Genomic DNA, 16,307 nt, shown 5'->3' with positions numbered 1-16,307 from the left:
AACACGCCATGCTGCAGCTTTTCCAGCACGGCTCTCCCACGTCCCTCCCTTTTCCTTGAAGCCAAGCCTTAACTGCAGCCATGGGTGGGGAGAGGCTGAACAATGAGCGCAGCCAAAATGTGGAAACTTCCCCGGGCGCTTAGCGGGGGAAAAAAAACAGGAGAAAGAAAAAGGCAAAAAAAGGGCTCTGAACAGACTAGGCAAGCAGTAAAACAGCAGCAGCTCGGTAGGAAACAGAAGTTTTCCACGCTCTGTTAGAGAGAGGTTTTAATTAGGGTCTCCCCATGCTGAACACTCCGCTAGTGTTTTTGTGGGGCGCCCATCATAACAACCAGATAAGCAATCCTGTGGCTGCCCCACAGTGCATTGCTTTACGGTTTCAGAAAGCGCTCAAAGGATTAGGATTCATAACAGAACCCAATCGATACTTTTCCCCCTTCCTTCCTTCAGATCAAAGGCGCTGCACGGGAGGAAGTCCAGAGCCATTCCCACCCGGGGAGAAGGGAGACCCGAGAGCAGGAAACGCAAAGACAATGCGCCATAAAGCTGCCGCAAGGTGTTGGATCGATGACAACATCTGCATGAATCCTTCCCCTGGCAGCCAGGGATACAATAGAAGCTGTTCCTATGGAAACCAGCGCAAAAGCATCGGGCAGGAGGAAGAAGGCTGCAATTAGAGGTGGGAAAGCGAGAGAATATTTTTAGATTGCTTCGGAGGAACGCTACAAAATGACATCACCCTATCTTGTTATTTGCACTGGGGCTATGTAACATATTGCGGCGTCTGCCCCTGGCCGTTAAATGGAAAAATGTTATTATGTGTGTGAATTATAAATACTGCGGTGAAACCCAAGCTCAGGAATTATTAGACATCACTGTTCTGTAATAAAGAAGAACATTTAATACACTGCACTGCACGGATACACTGTTCGATGCGAGAGGCTTTGTGTCTAGGATTTTAATATTCCCAGAAAGTAACTATGAGTCATCCTTTTATTGTTATTAAGAAGCAAAGTGCAAATAATTTTACACATTTGATATCCCTCACATCAATGAGCCTCTTGCACTGGAGAAACATGGCCTAATTTTCCAGAGTGCTGTGTGCCAACGTGCTCCAAGTGGATGTGGCAGTAGTTGTAGCTGCTCAGCACTGCCAAAAACTCACCCGTCCATTTCACGTGTGAACGTCTCATTCATTTCAGAAATACAAAACGCACATTCCACTGTCAGTATTCAGCTCCTTAGGTAGGGCGAGACTCTACTAAGAGTTGAGGACCTGTGGCATAAAGCCCTGAATCGAGAGGAAAAATTATTCTGACACATATGTGGTAGCTTTACTGAACTGGGGGTCCTTTAGCAGGAGCATGTCTGAAATGAATCAGATTCCCCAGCTAAGGCCCCACAAACACACATATAGGTGTGGCGGCATCCATGTATGCCAGTTCCCAACATCAGCCCCAACAATGTGCAGGATTGACTCTGAATACGAATGCAGCCTGACAAGCTGGTACCTTGTGGACAGTGCTTCCCACCGACAGGAGAGCCTCCAGCCTCAGAGGTGAAGCAGGCAGGGACTCTCCTGCCTCTCAGCAGGACATGGGAGCCCAGTGCCTGCTGCACTCAAGAAGTGCAAATTGCTATTGAGGTCACACCACCACCAGTAACGTGAGAAGGGTAAACCCAGAGGAATGCGCTTCTTGTGACTGCAAAGCTTCAAAACTGCTCTCTGCACCGGAATAATGATCAGCAAATGCCACACTCAGCTAGAGAGTGTGCTGTCACTGGAGATGGGCAGGGACTGAAATTCCCCATGCAGATATCCACCGATGCTGCCAAAATATCTGCGGGTGAGTGACAGGGCTTGCCCTAGCTTCTGCCCTGTGTGAAATGAAGCACGTGGTGCTCAGCCATTTGTTTTTGCACTCGGGACGAACCTCGGTGTCAGCAGGGAGGCGGGTCACCACAGCAGCCACGTTGCCTAAGAAGCAGGCACAGGCCCAAGCAGCCTTGCACAGACCCACAGGAGGCGTGGGCTGCCCTGATGGCTTTTCTCAGTGCTCCTCGTTGGTGGGCTAAACACACCCCTGGCAGCACATCGACACCTCCCCTTCCCCATCCCCTCACTAAAAGATAACTGGTGCAGTTGCCAACCAGAGAAACAGTAGCACATAGCATAGAGAGGATGGTGGACCACAGAAATGGAGAGGCAAAGACTGCTTAAAGCATGGGCAAAAGGCAGCAAAGCCAGATTGTAATTTTCCCCCATGCCATCATTATGTGCTGCTGTTCTCCCACTTTTAGCTCTCTATTTCACACAGATCTGGCTCTATAAATATATAATAGAGGTGTGTGTGCTACTTCTAGTCCATCTTCGCTCAGGAGTACATGAACATCAACCAACACCATGTAGCTCAGGCTGCAGGATCCCACAGATTATAACCACAGAGCAGAATACAAATAAGTGAGCAAGTTGACCTGAACCTGAAATAACAAAACGTGAAAACATTTTTTGGTCTAAGCACAGCCTTTTAGCTTTAAGATCCCTGTGTTAGTTGGACCTAAATCTCCTGACTTAGCTGACTTAGTGACTGAGACAGCAGCCTTTTTAGGATAGGATTGACTAAACTGACCTATCGTGCACACTGGCTTCATTCAGCTTAACCTCATCCCCTCTTCCTATTTAAGCTAATGCCCAGCACCACACTGGATAACTTTTCCTTTCTTCCTGTCTGCTCTTTTTGCCACTTCTCTTCTCTTCTCTTTTTATTTTATTTTATTTTTTTTTTTTTTGAGGAAGGAGGTAGGGTTCTACATCTTACAGTATTAGAGTTGGATATGGATGAAACATGACTTCATACAACTTATCATTTAATTTGTATTATATGTTAGCTTTGGCAGTGCCACCATTGTAGTCATGCCAGTAAAGAAACTTTGATCTGAGTGAGTGCAAGATTCAGCCAGTCTTCAAGTAGGGTTGCAGAAAATCATTTCAAATATTAAAAAACACGTGTTTGGAGGAATGGACGTGCTGTCAGTGCCCTAAATAGCGCGTTTTACAAGAGGTATGGCTTCTTTGCAAAACCAAGGACCATTTTAGGACAACACGCAACCTGTGCCGAGGAGTCGCTTTCACGGCTGGAATTCACCAGACATTTTTGGCCCTGTCCCAGCCTGAATCACAGCAACCACTAACATGTATGGCTCAAGGGCTCTGCAGAGATCATCCAGGCCCTCTTGGCCTCCCCTTCCCTCTCTTCCTGTCTTCCCCAACTGGTATTTGTTTAACCTTTTAAAAATACCATCGGTGACAGGGACAGCCCTCTGCCAGGGGTTGCCTCTCTTGGCAGTTAGACGTGTTTTTCCTTCAGACCTAACCCAGGACACTCTCACCAAGGAACAACTCACCTCCCTCCCTCTCTACCTGGAGACTAGTCGGTCTAATGACAATCCTTACATATCTGACGCATTTCCAATCAGCCCTCATCCTCCACTCTTGCAGACCGGACAAACCTGTTCTTCTAACCTTTCTCCGAGAGTCACCTCCTCCAGGTTGCCACCATTCTCCTCTCACCTCCAGCCTCTCCCCAATTTGTGCAAGAGGCTTCCTTCTCCCAGGTGGCAGTGATAGGACAAGAGGGAACGGCCTCAAGCTGCACCAAGGGGAGGTTTGGGTTGGATATTAGGAAAAATTTCTTCTCAGAAGGAGTGGTGAGGGATTGAAATGGACCGCCCAGGGAAATGCTGGGAAGTGCTGGAGTCACCGTCCCTGGATGTGCTCAGGAAATGTGTGGATGTGGCACTGAGGGACCTGGTTAGTGGCCAAGGTGGGGATGAGCTGATGGTTGGACTAGGCGACCTTGGTGGCCTTTTCCAATCTTAATGATTTTAAGAATGCTGCTGCTGTGTGTGGGAAGGCTGTACTTCAGGATTGCAGCTGGCAGACAGGCTGGGCTTGGCTCAGCTCTGCAGGGCTGCAGAAGCTTGGGTTAGCAGAAGTGTTTGCTGAGCGTGTCCGTGCAGCTTCAGCTCAGGCTTGCCAGGGACCCAGCTGAACAATTAGAGGAAGTATCAGTGCAGTTGTGGGCTCTGCTTGCAGCACGCTCTTAGCCCTTCCTTCTATGAATAAAATTAATCATTCTCACTGATTCTCTAATCAGCCCAGTCCTCAGAGGTGTAAATTGCACTAGCAGATGTATAATCAGGAAAGTTTTCCAAATTAACCTAAAAAAAAAAATAAAAACAACAAACCCAAGAACCCAATTAATCTTTCAATATTGGCTGAGCTAAGCAAAAAGTATCTGAATCAATGACAGCGGCAACTGTGCCTTGCAAAAGCCAAGGAAGACACCACCAATAAGGCAATTGCTGATGAGGATGTGGTCATGGCCACCAACCCATGTCACTTGCAGCCTTGATTTGGCTGTCTGGAGGAAAATATTGACGTGGCGGCCTCTGTGTGATTTTGCCCTCCCACTGCTTCTGTGGTTGAACTTTGGGAAGCAAACATGCCTAGACCCATCCTGCCAAGCACCACGACCACCTCGTTTGCACTCCATAGAGATCTGAATAGAAACAAGTGCACCACTGTGTGCTGAACAACAAAGAAGAGAGGAACTGAAGATTCAGAATATCTAAGATTCAGCATTGGAGCATTTAAAGGAAAACAATGAAGCAAAGCACCAAAACTTGAGTTACAGATGTGTGGGACCTGGCAGCACAAAAAGAGTCAGGCCAAGGCCCAACCTGCTGCTTTATGTACCCGCTGCTTTATGATGTAGAACAAAAGCAAAATGGATTCCAGAAAACAATGGTAAATATTTGATGATATAATTATATCTTATTAATGCAAGGTTCTTTATTTTGCAAATTAAATTTTCACGGGAATTCATCACCCATTTCCTTTTTATTATTTAGGCCATGAGCGTGTCACAGTTGTTTGTTTTGTATTTTCATAGCCATTTGATTAATATTAAATGTTTAAAATAAAAGCTCCATTTATATTTTAGTTGTAATGGCCATGCAAAAATACTATGAACTCACATCGGTATTTATGGTGCGCATTAGTTCTTAGCACTACTTTTGATATTTTTATTGCCATGCAGGACGCACACAGTTCATTACGCATGAAGAATAGTTTAATTTCCAGGAGCTTTGCCACCATCTGTAAAACAAAGGGCGCTCTCAGCACTGCTGGGGCTCCCTCGCAATGCACCGCTGGCAGCCGTTGGGAAGATGGACTGCAGTGTGGGGATGGAGCAGCACATTGCCTGTGCACCCTGTCCCAACAAGGCAGCTCCTGTCCTCCTGGCCTGCAAACATGAGCAGGAATTGGGGAGAGTGTTAACTACTGGTAATTATCCCGCAGGTCTGTGAGGAATCTTTCATTCCTGTTGGATGTGGTAATGAAACTAACCTTGTGCGTTTTGTAACTGCTCTGTGCAGAAAAGCTGCTTGTGGGTGCAGAGGGAGGTGGCAGCCGGCATCGTGCATTGCTATGGGTTTTGTGCTCTGAAGAGCCCTGGTGTGAGCAAGCTTCCAACAGCACAGGGAGTAGCAGTGTGAATTCTGCAGCAGGTAGCTCAGGCAATTTCAAGTGCCCCAGGAATTTTGCTGTACTACAGAGGAGTGCTGTGTTTTCTAATAAAAATTATAAAAAGAACCAAAAACAGAAGCAGGATGGAAAAAAAAGATAAAAAAAACCTCTCCCCAGCCCTCTGCCAAGCCACTATGAATTTAGCAATACCATGTGGTGTTTCCAGATGTATCAAAAATGCCACAGCCATTACTGTGTGTATGTAGGATGCTCATCCCAAACCAGGTACCTTCAAAGGCCCTACTTTCTGTTTGCCACACCAGCTTGGCATCCTGCAGAGAAAACAGCTTTGTCATCTTCCTTACCAATGCTAAATGCCACTATGTCTCCTACCAGTTGTGGACAGTGTGAAAACAGAGCATCTTCTTTCCATCTCTGGTTATGAAGGATCTTGCTGGCATGCTCAGTAGGGAAGAAAATTGGATCCTAGAATCTGCTAAATGTGCTGACAACAGCAGGAGGTAAGAGGCTGAAAAGGACAACATCCTGTCCCCAAAACAACTTCCACTGCTAGAAGATTTCAGGGCCAGGCTTCCTGGGGAAGGCAGGGCGCAGCTTCCTTTGCCTGGCTTCCTTGACTGTGAAGAAATTGCCCATCCCTTGGCTTTATTGAGCTTTTATCAGACACAGTGGACTTCTGCCACATTGCTCATGCTCATTTTCAGCAGGACAAGGTGAATGCAAAACGTTGTCCCCATGTTCTGGTAGTTTCCTGTCTCATTGGCAGTGCTATGGCTGACTGGTCAAGGTAAGATTTAAGGCAAAAGAAGATTTAAGCATGAGAGATAAAAGCAACAGCCTCCCTTCCTCTGCCTGCTCTTGTGAGCTCATCCTGATGTTTACTTCACCTCCAGAGGCAGATCAGAGGTGGCTTTCCAGTGAACTGAAACCTCTTGTTTTGGGTAATGTTTAGCAAAATATTTTCTTTCTGGAGGTGGTGACAGGATTGCCTGAACTGGCCTGTACTCCTTTTACTCCCTAGTGTACAGGAGGTTGACATGGGCATCCGCCAGGCAGGCACAGCCATATCTGGGACAGGGTTTGAACCTCCCAGCACCTCGTTCAGCCTCTGCTCTCTGGGCTGCCATTTCCCAGCATACACCATATTTCTTATTTACCTCTGTGAAATAGGCTGGGGACAAGGTATCAAAGAGGGAGGCTTGATTAATTTGGCTTGAAAGCAACAGCTGCCACACAAAATAGATGGCTGTTCAGCCCTTGGGTCCCATCTTGTACCTCTGCAAACTTGAACCAGAGCCTATTTTCCTTGATTCAGAAACCATGCTTCCTCTGGCTGGGGGATTCAAAAAGAAATAGAGCTCTGGTATGGAAACCAGCAGCATGAGCTCTGGACAACAGTTGAGTTATACTGTTAAAAAAACTCAGTGCTTTGAGAAAACTGAAATAAAATGAAATAAAATAACGTCTCCTTACAGAGCTAAGAAAAGATACAGGCTCATTACCACCTGGTGTTAGACAGTGCACATGGGGGGATGCAACCTGTCAAGTCCCTTCGTCCCTGTGTCATTCACAAAGTGCAGAGCCTGGCTGTTTACTGAGCTGCTGCTGTGCCAGGGCCACTGGGCAGCCTTCTGCAAGCTCTGCTTGTTTCTGGAAACTGAAATACCTCAGCTTCAAAACCATTACAGGAGAAGGTGCTTTACTTAGGGCTGAAATCAGAGCCAAAATCTATTCCTGGCAATGGCTTGAAGGTCACACACACCAACAAAGAGTTCCTACCCTATCAGTACGTGCTGTCAGACAGATGCTGCTGTTGCTCTTTTCTGACAGTGACAGATTCTAGGCTCAGTCTGCCACCCTTTCACGGGTGTGTTTGTTTTCTCCTCCAGCCTGCATTGCTTTCCTAATCCTTGCCCCAAATTCAGGTGTCACCTGCTTCTGCCTTTCCCCAAGAGGATGCAGTTGGGCCTAGACAGTGCGGATCTCTACAGTAACAGCAAGCTGATTCCTACCTACAGATTTGAGCAATGAAGAGACAACAGTGCTGCTGTGCATGACTGCCTGAATAGTTTCAAGTGTTTGAATCCAAGTCCTTCTCACACACATACACTTGTACCACTCATGGGAGGCTAGGGATGGCCCAGGAGGCCCCAGAGTTTAACCTTGTCAGGCAGCAAGCAGTCCCTGAGGTCCAGCTCCTAGCTGGGGTGCTGGAGGATAACTGGGATGCTGTGGAGACAGTGTCCCAGCAGTGTCCTTTCCAGCTCTGCATGCACCCATGTACATCATGGGTGGCTTAGGGGAGCACAGGTTTGGTTGGGGCAATCAGGGTCTGGATCCCTTCCTTAGATACACAGCTGAAGCCCTCTACCAGAGCAAATGTCCAAGTTCCCACAACACAGATGCAGCGTGTTGCCCAGTCTGACCATTTCCACTTGCTCTTCCCTGCGATAGGAGTCCTATATCCCACTGATCAGGACAGAAGGGAACAAAGCTCCCAAACGAGCTGCACTGCTACCCCAGCACCATCCATGGTCTTTCACCTCTCCTTCTCAACGGGCCAGTGTTTATTAAGGCAGCTCTCAGTGGGTGTTTGGCATGCAAGGAGACTTCAGTGTGAGAAGCAATGAGATGAGGGTTACGAATGGTGGCCATGGCATGGGTGAGTCCATCAGAGGAAACTGGGACTGTGAAAAGAGGAGCCTGATACTGCTGATCCCCATGGACAGAGATGGATTAAAGCAAACAGTTGCCTGTATTTATAACCTTCACAACACCCCACTGCGCCCAAAGGAGAAGCAAGAAGAAGGATCACAAGACCCTCACTGCCTAGGGCTTGGGAAAGGAAGTCTCTGCAATGCAAATGCTGAACATCCCCCTGAGGTCAAGAATTTCCATGGTGTCACCACCACTGTCACTCGAGAAGGAGCACCCTGGTGGCCCATCCCTGCCCCTGAGCCTGCAGAAAGGCTTTCACATCAGCCCAGAGCCAACGTGAGGGCAGGCAGCCTGGACCCTGGTCCCAGCTGCTCCCAGGTCTGGCAAATCTGAATGGTGCATTACGAGTGCGGTCCTTTCTAGGGCCTGTGTTTGTATTTACATTTAGGAGCTAGAGATGGTGCAGATAGCTAATGTGTTTGTTTGGTATTGTTCTTTCTAGCTGCCTAGAGCTGTTTCTGTACTTCTGTACTTGTCATGGTTACTGCATACACAGAATCTCAAGTGCCTCTTTCCCTTGCGGTGGGAAGCTTGTGTGCATCAGTTGAAAAGTCATGACTGTTGTGGGGGGTTGTCTCTGTCCTCTTGCCCCTCTGTTGGTTGCAGAGATTTACCTAGCACACCCCAAGAGCGCAGCTACCATGCTGCATTTGATCACTCCACGTCAGTACCCAGTTGCTGGAGGGTGTTCCTGGAAGGAGATAAGGCTGCTTTCTGCAGTGCTCCTTGCCATGGCTTGTAAAGACACAAACATGAAGGATCCCAGAGGAGGCACCTCCTCCATCTCGGTACTGAATGACTCCTATTAGCACAATGCTCCAAATCCCTTGTAAGTCCTCCCAGAAAGAGAGAGTAAATATAGTTTGTCAAGCAGTTATCTTTAGCACACTGTCTCGTCTGCCAGCAAAGATCTTTCTGCATGACCTCTTCCTAAGTCAGGGTGATGCCTGCTTGTTTGCTTACTCTCTCCTGCCATTCTGTGCCCAAAGGGGAGCATGGACTCCCTGGGGTGTGAGGCAGTGACCACGTCCTCTCCTGCCCTTACCCTTACCAGCAGCATGGGCAGACATGGATGAGTTATTGACCTTCAAAACCAGTTTTCCTTTTTTTAAATTTATTATTATTTTTTTTTAATAAAAGAATATCAGATGCGGGTTAACACAGAAGGGTGGTGAAAAAAAAGAAGAGGAAAGCTGGCTCAGTTGGTGAGAGTCTTTTTTCTCCAGGAGTACCCTGAGCCCTTACCTCTGCGCCAGGCTCTCTATAACCACAGAATGGAGATGGGGGAAGAAGCAAAGCGAGGCTCTACAACAAACTGAAGCCAACCATATCACACCACTGCTTGTCCTGTCAGCCCTTCCCTTCTTCAGTCTGTTGGCCACTGCTCTTCTTCTACCACCCTCCTGCACACACACGTGGTTTTCCATCAGACTAAATGGCCCAGCACGTATCAGGTAGGGGCTGCACTGCAAAGCTGGATGCACAGCATGCCTTGTTCAATGCAAGCAAAGTCTAGCAGCCTGACAGAGAACGCTGAGCATGACACTAAAATCTGTAAGTCCAAGCCACTACATTTCAAACTAATTATTTCCCTCTTTTTTTTTTTTTTTAATAATCTCACTGGGGTCTCGACTCTCTTGGAAACTGCTGCAGGCGGTCAGTGTAATGCAAACCTAGGCCAAGGTTCAGGCAGAATAAAACAGAGGAAGAGAGGCGTTAATGGCCACAGCTGCTGCTGCAGGCACTGCACTGCTCTGCTGGCCATCGTGTTGCAGCTCTCCTCTCCCACCACCCTCCCTGCAACACTGGGGAACTCTCCAAAAGAACAGCACAGATTCAGTGCTGTCTGACAAACTGAGCAAACTGACTGAGCAAACCAAAAGAGCCAGGGCTCTTCCATCAGGAGGCTCCTCGCTTCCTCCAGCACCACCAAGTAAAACTCCTCCAAATCCTCAACAGTCAGATTCTCTGTGAGCCTGTGGTGACTCTGACACCACCAGGACCCAGGTGGTGAAGGAGGATGGGCCAAGACATGTGAGCTGGGCAGGGAGCAGCTGGCACCTGGGGGCCTGCGCTCTGCAGAAATGGTGATCATGGCCCAGTGAAGGGGAGCAAGCTGACTCCTGGCTCAGCATCAGGCAGAGGAAAGAAGGAGCAGATCTGTCTCCAGCATCCTACAGGCTGCTGCTGAGGATTAAGTGCAACAAACTTCCCCCTGTGGGCAGTAATCAAGGGTAGCTCCGTTACATGTGTATGTATGAGAAACCTATTGGCTGGTGGATGACAATATCCAAATGAAAGTCAACATTTGCATGCCAGACACACGGTATATAACTGCTCATGCTGGGGGCCACCATGAGCACCTTACACCAAATGGGTCATATGACACTGGATGTAGGCATTTGGTGGGCATTGGGTGCGCTCCTTCCTCTGCTGACAGCACTGCCCTCACACGAGCTGCAGCCCAGGGCTCACCAAGGTCTTTCCCATTAGGACATGGCCAAGGAGACAGCATCAGGAATAAATGGCTTCAAGAAACACTCCCAGCATTTCCCATCCACTGTATACCCATGAGATGACAGTACCAATGGGAAAAATCTTAAAATACCAATTAAATTCTGCCTGGGAACACAAATTTCTCTTTTGTTACTCATGACTAAGGATTGTATTTTGCAGGTAAATTCACTTGGAACAAATCATAATAATCTCTTAAACATACAGTTTGCATGTTGAATTTTCCAACACCATTTCTTGTTTATTTTTCAAGAGACCAGTAGAGCTTGCAGTGACAACAAAACCTTTCCCCTTAAATCCAGTCCCAAAAAACGCTGTGCGGAAAAAGTAAAGCGGCGACTCAGTAGGAACTATAAATCCTTCACCCATCAGCTCTGCACTTCTATCTGTTCGTCCAAAGAGGAGCCAGCAGACACTCAAAGCACAGAGCAAGAAGCCCTTCAGAGATGACAGCAGGAGCCAGAATTATGCTGCACCCACTGGTCACCCCCTTACCCCTCTCCTTCCCAGTTCTTCTGAGCGCATATCTGTGGAAAGGTTCAGGACAGAGAAACTTCTCTCTGCCAAGGCCCAGGGAGCTCCTTTGTCTCATCTACACGTACCAAGTACCCTGACAGGACCAACATGTCTTCTGAATAATTTACAGTGTATAGAAATGATCATAACTTAGACATCTGCTATGATTTAGTTAATGATGAATGAGTAATAAGGTAAAGCTAGCAATACATTTCACTGAAAATCTATTTATAATGAAATGATTTCTTATAATTAGAGAAAAACTGTGCATTGTAACTCATCATGCCTAATTCTCCCTACACTACTCATTCTACATACTATTTCTGTTGAAGCTTTAAAAGTATCTTTTTGACATTTCTTCTTGCAGAGAAGTGTATCTGGTACTCCCACAAGGTCTGAGGCACTGACAAGTCTCTTGTACTGGGAATAAAACTCATTGCCCTTCGCCTTTCTCACCTGCAAGAAGCTCTTGCTGGATCAGCACTGGTGTTCCTATGGATAAAATATGAGTGGTGTGAAATTCTCATATAGTAGCTGAAAACCTGTACTAAAGTTAGGCTTAGTGAAGGAAGAGAAAGTCCTCTTCCAGAACAAGACTCATGCATAGCATTTGACAGGCCCAAACATAGCTGTGGTGCTACAGGCTGAACCATTGGTGATCAACAGCACAACAACATCACTACGGAGCTGATCGGGAGAGAGCTGAAACCAGCCCTAAAGTTGTGCCTAGCAAGGAGGGTGAGGGTGGCCAAAGCCTAGCCTTCTGGGATATCCATTCCCTGCAGGCATCTCTGAAGGTGCAAAAGTGATGCCGGTCTCGTGCAGCACAGTAGCATCTCCCCAGGGAGCCCAGGAGACATCTGAAAAAAAGAGTTACTGGTGCTGCTCTAGTGTTTATTGGACCTTTACTCATCAAAATTGGCACTAAAATTGGCACTCTTTGTAGAAAAGGAAGGGATCCACCTCAAAATGTTAAATGTCAGGAAACTTTTGTGATACAGGATGAAGAAATATGCACTACTGTTGCAGTTAAGAACATCTCTGCTGGGCAGATGGATAGCACAGAGGCAGCCTAGCATGGCTGGTCCACACCTTTCAGTGGCACGAGGGTCTGGTCTTGTTTAATATGTTCATCAAGGACAAAGGGATAGAGTCCAGAGTCTACTCTCAGCATGACTACTGATGAAACAATGCTAGGAGGAGTAGCTGACACACCAGAAGATTGTGTTGCCATTTAGTGAGACCTGGACAGATTGGAGAGCTGGGCAGAGAGAAACCCGATGAGGTTCAACAAAGGCAAGTGAAGATTCCCACACTTGAGGGGGAAAAAGTGCACCCATCAGTGCAGGTTAGGGGCTGATCTGCTAGAGAGGAGTTCTGCAGAGAAGGACCTGGTTGTCCTTGTGGACAACAGGTTGGCCATCAGCCAGCAGAGTGCCCTCATGGCCAAGAAGGCCAATGGTATCTTGGAGTTCATTAAAAAGAACAAGGTCATCAGGTCAAGGGAGGCAATCCCCTCCTCTACTCTCCTCTGTGAGGCCTCATTTAGAATACTGGATCCAGTTCTGGGCTTCCCATATCAAGAAAGATAGGGAACTGCTGGAGTGAGTCCAGCAGAGGGCCACAGAGACGATTAGGGGTCTGGAGCATCTCTCATGAGTAAAGGCTGAGCAACCTGCAACTTTCAGGCTGGAGAAGATAAGACCAAAAGAGGAACTTATCAATGTGTATAAATGTCTGAAGGGTGAGTGTTGAGTGGATGAGGCCAGGCTCTTTTTGGTGATGCCCACCAGGACACTTTATTATGTGACTAACTGTAAGGAACCTGCTTTAGCCAGGGAGGTTGGACTAGATGATCTCCAGAGGTCCCTTCCAGTCCCTAGGATTCTATGACTCTGTGAGGTCCACACAAAGCCAGAGTGTCTGAGTTCTGGGAGGTGGCTGAGGGTTAGTGAACTGAGTGGGGTATGCAGGGTCCTAACAGGAGGGCTGGTGTCTGGGACGTGGGAAGCAGAGAAATAACAACTGATGGGGAAAGGAGCAGAAATCAGGCCTTTGCATTGGCAAGTTAACTTGAGCAGGCTCAAAGAGGTCCACAAAAAAAGCCATAGCAATCTGAATAAGCAGAACTGGTGAGATGAAGCAACCAGATGGATTATAAAAATATTACGGAGGGTAAAACACAGTCAGTTCAGTTATGGTCACAGGCTAGTTCTCTCTTCGGAGTAAAGGGAAGAACTTGAAAAAACATAAGGGCTCTCACAATATGAAAGGAATAATCAAAACAGCAGTTTAAAAGTACATCTAAATGTTGCTGCTTTATGCTGTTTATCATCATTTGTTTCCTATGGGAAAGCCAGAAGGTGCAGCCTACACGTCTAAGCAGAAATTGTGAACAAATTAGTGCCCCTGGTGCCATGCATTAAAGCTCCAGCAGGATCCATGTAGCCTACTTCTTCCAAGGAACAGGGAGGCCGAAGCCCATCACAGCTCCTCCACGAAGCATTTTGTTGTCTGGCATTAACAAAGATAGCATGGTGCTTTGTGCAAGAAAGCTCTCCTTTCGTCTGTAATTTCTGAGGGCAGCTTTGCCCTAACTGTGTTCTCATAGGGAAAATTGTTTGAGCCCTGTTTCGATACCACCATGAAATCACAGGAAAGCTAGTGGCTTTCTTTAATTATTACTGACCAAATAGGTATTAAATTTGCAGTGGAAGAAGTGGTGCTTATGGTGGGTTAGCCTCACTGCAATGCATGAAGCAGAAGCTGCAAAGGCATGAGTCAGTGCGCTGTTGCTGATTTATTTCCTGATTCTTCTGATGTGAATACTCCCACAAAAGTCTTTCATGGAGTAACCTCATTTCTGAGCTAACTGCTCGCTGAGGAATGATGTATCTTAACAGAGAAAATTATTTGTTCCTACTGCTCAGCAGCAGCTGAGTTCAGTAAGTCAACAGAAATAAAAAGAGTTGTAAATAGTCTGGACAAAATTAAATGCCTCACTCCATTATGCAGTTATTGCTTAATATCTGTAAGTTCTCTTACTACTAGAGGGTTGGAAAGCATGACACTGCTATAAAAAAAAGGGTTGCAGAAAATCTGGTTCTCGAGGGAAAAAAAGTGAAGTGAATCTTTCTGTTTTGACTAAAACAAAAAGCATTTGGGTCCCCTTCAGCTCTGAAAGATGAAAAAGCACAAAACCAGAAGAAGGGGATAATCCAGTTGACTCTGTAACACTCCTGAGCATGCAGGTGGCATCCCCACGCCCCCATTGCTAAGGAGAGCTCCCACACTCTGCATCACCCCCTGCCCAGAGGCTCTCAGGCTCATCTCTGACTGCAGGGAATTGACCTGGTGAACCAGTAACCTCTTTCATCTCTGTTTACTCATCTTCTGTTTGTTTTCAAGTGGTTGCCAAAGGGAGGGAAAAAAAAAAAAAAAAGGCATGAAAGGGGAAGTGTTTTGTGGTGGAAAATGATAAAAGAAAATGCATACTTAGCGTTCTTCCAGAATTCATACTGAGCGAATGGTGGCTACCCTCGTTTCCAATGGCAGAGGCTGAGGTCTCCTGTAAACCAGAAGCTCCCCCATCTTCCCTGGGGACAGCTCCAGTGCCCCACTACTCACCTCAGGGAGCTGGGAGCACCCAGGATCATATGGCACAGGACGAGTTCTCCCTGCTGCCCTGCTACTCACTGGGTGCAGAGAGGTGATGGGCTGCTTGCAGGGCTTCCAGATGTAACAGTGGTGGGAAGAAGAGGAGCATGCTGTGGGAGAAAGCTGACGCCAAGCTGCTCCTAGCTCCATCTTGAGCACTTGGTATATGGGGCTTCCACCTGATGCAGCACGTGGGGTTTTGGCCTTTGCTCTGCTAGACCCATTACTACAAAAATGACTCCTGAGCAGCAGGATAAGAAAGCAAATTTTAATGAAGTGTGTGTAAAAATGTGTGCCTGTCTGGTGGGCTCCAGTACACCTGTATCAGCCAAGCAAGACAGCGGTACAGACCTTAGTATGCGCTTTGGAGATTTGTAAATACCCTATTCAAGGTGTCTGTGTTTCTTCTTTCCCAAAAGCAAGACTTCATGAGCAACTACAGTCACCTAAGGTGCTGCAAACTATTTACACCTGAACCATCAGCCCAGGGCATGCTGTGGTGGCTGTCCAAAGGCAGTGAAAGAGTTACCTTGGAGCCATAGTGCAGCTGTGTCTCCATTCATCTGCTGCACAGCCTGACCTCAGCAGAGGAAAGGCTCCTGGGAACAAAGGAGGAGGTAAGGAAAAAAGGGTGACTCAGGAATCCTGCTGGTCCACATGTCATCCATGGGCCAGCCATTGCACATAGGGTACTGAGGGCTGCCCCACAGTACTCACCGGTGGCAGAAAATGAAGCTATACATTGCCTAGACGCTCTGTTTTAACTGCTGTGTTCAGGAAAAACACATGTTACGAGGGATTTTTTTTTTAACTGCCTCATTATCTCTAGGAGTGCAGACTTGAAGTTGTAGTTTATCTCTAAGAGGATAAACAAGCCAAGTCCACTTTGGGGAAGGGCTTTTTTATTATTATTTTTTGATTGCTCCAGCTGGAGCTAAATGCAAACACTCTGGGAGGAGAAACATGCAGTGCTCAGGGCTAAGCCTTCTCAAGCCTAATTGCTGGGCACCTCCCACCAGTGGTCCCACTCCAGAGGAGCTGAGGCTGCAGCAGCCAGAACTATAACCACCTCCATTCATGAGCTCAGCCACTTCTGGGTGCCGTGAACTTATTCACAGTCCAATGCTTTCCCATGGCTGACACTGCCTTCGTGTGCCAGCTGCCCTGACTATCCCACACCTGTGGGCAAGAAGCTGGGTGGTGTGGGTGCCACCAAGGCAGCAGTTGCCATCAGGACTGGCCTGGGCACAGAAGGAAAGGATACAAGGGCTTGTTGACATAACAAACCACTAGAGAGCACTCTCAAATGTATTTATACCCTTCTCCTAAGTGCTATTTCATAAAAACA

The 16,307-nt window shown here is 47.2% G+C and overlaps 1 long non-coding RNA gene across 1 annotated transcript; it reads right to left on the bottom strand.

The window, feature by feature from the left end:
• Positions 1–921: 921 nt before the first annotated feature.
• On the bottom strand, positions 922–15,416 carry LOC136044962 (uncharacterized). Its single transcript, XR_010621870.1, has 3 exons — positions 14,930–15,416; positions 11,759–11,794; positions 922–1,291 (listed from the first exon to the last, which is right to left on the bottom strand). It is a non-coding gene; the product is annotated as an uncharacterized LOC136044962 (long non-coding RNA).
• Positions 15,417–16,307: the final 891 nt, after the last annotated feature.

This window comes from Cyrtonyx montezumae, unplaced genomic scaffold, assembly GCF_038088225.1.
Source record: "Cyrtonyx montezumae isolate F1298 unplaced genomic scaffold, pur_monq_1.0 scaffold_0, whole genome shotgun sequence".
Classification (NCBI taxonomy): Eukaryota; Metazoa; Chordata; class Aves; order Galliformes; family Odontophoridae; genus Cyrtonyx; species Cyrtonyx montezumae.
This window is presented reverse-complemented; position numbering and strand designations above follow the sequence as displayed.